The sequence below is a fragment of the Macaca fascicularis genome, chromosome X (assembly GCF_037993035.2).
Source record: "Macaca fascicularis isolate 582-1 chromosome X, T2T-MFA8v1.1".
NCBI classification, from domain to species: Eukaryota; Metazoa; Chordata; class Mammalia; order Primates; family Cercopithecidae; genus Macaca; species Macaca fascicularis.
This window is the reverse complement of record NC_088395.1, coordinates 52,907,076-52,910,140: the sequence shown is the minus strand read 5'-3', so window position 1 is coordinate 52,910,140 and position 3,065 is coordinate 52,907,076.

Sequence of the window (3,065 nt, the reverse complement as noted above, 5' to 3'; positions counted from 1 at the left end):
TAGAATAAATGTCACTTGGTCATGTTGTGTAACCTACTGTATGTGTCGCTGGATTGGGGTTTGCTAATATTTTCTTGGGGATTTTCGCATGCATATTCATGATGGATATTGGTTTATGGTATTCTTCTGCTGTCTCTGTCTGGCATTGCTATTATTATTATTATTATCATTATTATTGCTTTTGAGAGAAATCTTGCCTGTTGCCCAAGCTGGAGTGCAGTGGTGCGATCTGGGCTCACTGCAACCTGTGCCTCCCAGGTTCAAGCAATTCTCCTGCCTCTGCCTCTGCCTCTGCCTCCCGAGTAGCTGGGAATACAGGTGCCCACCACTATACTCGGCTAATTTTTGTATTTTTAGTAGAGTTGGGGTTTCACCATGTTGGCCAGGCTGGTCACAAACTCCTGACCTCAGGTGGTCCGCCCGCCTCGGATTCCCAACATCTTGGGGTTACATGCGTGAGCCACCACGCCCAGCCTCTGTCTGCCTTTAGTTGCAGGGTAATACAATTTTCAGAGGATGAGTTGGGAAATGTTCCCTCCTCCTCTACATTCTGAAAGAATCTGTGAAGGGCTGGTATTATGTATTTTGTAAATGTTGGATAGACTTCACCAACGAGGCACTGGAGCCTAGACTGCCCCTAGTGGGAAAATTTTTAATGTAGTCTTTCTATTTCCTTACATTCTCTGGGTCTACTCCGATGTCCCACGTGATCACTGCATTTGCACCTTTCCCTGTCCCAATCTTTCTCGCCTGCTGGTGCTTTTGGTGTGGTCTCTACTCTGAAATGTCGCATGCTGGACACCTGTGGACATCACAGGACTGCAGATCCTAGTCTGTAACTTGGGATAGTATGGTGTCTCAGACATGACCCCCAAGTCCCATCCACGCCCAACACGCAGGTACAGGGACAAAGACCTGGAAGTGAGGATGTGGAGGGTGTGCCGAGTGCCTCAGTTACCGCCACCCACCCATTTTCCATGCCTGTTCCTGGAGACCCTGTGGCACTGTGCATCTGTGACCTCCCTGAGCAAGCCCCTGATGTCTGGTGTTTCCAACTCAGATCCTTCTCACTCCTTTCATCTCCTGGGACTGGGACCGCACAGGATCAAACACCCGTTCTCTGACACAACAATGCGTGCCTGCTAGCGTTTCAATATTTGTGTTCCCTCCAAAACTCACAGTGAAATTAATCCCCACTGCAACAGTGTTGGGAGGTGTGGAATAACAGCAGGTGTTTAGGCCATCACGGCAGAGCCCTCGTGAGTGAATGAATGCTGCTATGAAAAGAGCTTGCGGAAGTCGGTTTGCTCTCTCTTTTCCTCGTCTGCTATGTGAGGACATAACATTCTTCCCGGCTTGTCCTTCCACCTTTTGCCACGTGAGGAAATACCAAGAAGACTCTCACCAGATACCAGATACCGGTACCTTCGTTTTGGACTTCCCAGCATCCAGGGTCATGAGAAATAAATTTGTTTCCATTACAAATTGCCAGCTGTCTTGGTTCATTTTGCTTTGCTATAACAGAATACCTGAGACTGGCTCATTTCTAAAGAAAACTGGAAGCCAGGCACGGTGGCTCGTGCCTGTTAATCCCAGGACTCTGAGAGGCCAAGGTGGGAGGATCACTTCAGGCCTGAAGTTCGAGATCTGCCTGGGCAACACGGCCAGACGCTATCTCTACAGAACATTTAAAGATTAGCCTGGCATGGCAGTACATCCTTGAGCTACTTGGCTCAGGTGGGAGCATCCCACCTGAGTTCAAGGCTGTAGTGAGCCATGATCGTGCCACTCCACTCTCGTCGGCAACAGAGCATCACCCTGTCTCTAAAAACAATTCATATAAATACACCTTTTAAATTAAAAGAAACAATTGGTTTATCTGGCTCACAATTCTGCTGGCTGAAACATTCATTTTTGGGCAACTGCATCTGGTGAGGGCCTCGGGCTGCTTCAACTCATGGTGGAAAGTGGAAGAGGAGCTGGCGCGTGCAACGAGATCACTTGGAAAGAAGGAAGGGAGAGAGAATCCAGGGAGGCCAGAATCTTGTGAACAATCCACTCTCCTGCGAACTAATTCATACCTGTGAGAGTAAGAACTCAGCCCAGCACGATGGCATCACAGGACACGGAATCATTCATGAGGGATCCCTGCCATGACCCAAACACCTCCCACTAGGACCCACCTCCCAACACTGCAGCACTGGGGATTCAACTTCAACCTGACTCTTGGTGGGGATAAACACACCATATCCAATCCAGAGCACCCAGCCCGTTGTATTTCATGATATAGCAGAAGGACACAGACTAAGATGGGGTCAGCTCTCTCTCCCTGATGAATCGCTCAATCCCCCGGAGCAGGGCTACCTCTGCAACTCCTCCTCACCTCCCCACCATGACAGTCGACGTAGCCCAGAAGGGAGAGAGGCAAGGTGAGAAAATGGAAACCCTGATGATTGCTGAAATGATGACTGTCACTGGCAGCACGGACCTGGCGTGCTTACTGGGCTGACTGAGAAGGTCCGCAGAGAGCATCTGAGTGGCTGGGGAGTCAGACAAATGCATGCATCTCTGGCCACCACCTTAGGACCTGCACAAACTCTCCGCAAGGTGGGGATGATTGTACCTGGCCCACGGCACTGTGTGGAGGATTCAGCAATGGATCTCACCAAGACCTGGTGCTACCAGCTATGAAATGAGCAGCAAAGCCCGGCTCTAGGCACTTCACCCACAGCCTTCACAGAGGTGAACTGCTGAAGGGGGCCAGCTCCGATCCCAGCCTGCCTAGGTTCGGGTGCTGGTTCGGATGCTAGTTCTACCTCTTACTGCCTGTGCCACCGTGGGCTAGTTCCCTAACTTCTCTGGTGTTCTGCTTTCCAAATTCATAAAGCGGAACTGAAAATGTTGCTAGAGGATGGGTGTGTGGCAGTGGAGGAAGGCAGCTGACATACAGAAATGGGGAAAATACCGTCAGAACCCTAGGAAACATCAGCCAAAGGGCAACGCCTTGAACCCCTTTGAAACCCGAACCCCTCTGAAGCCCTCTGAGATTTACCGGTCTGCATTTA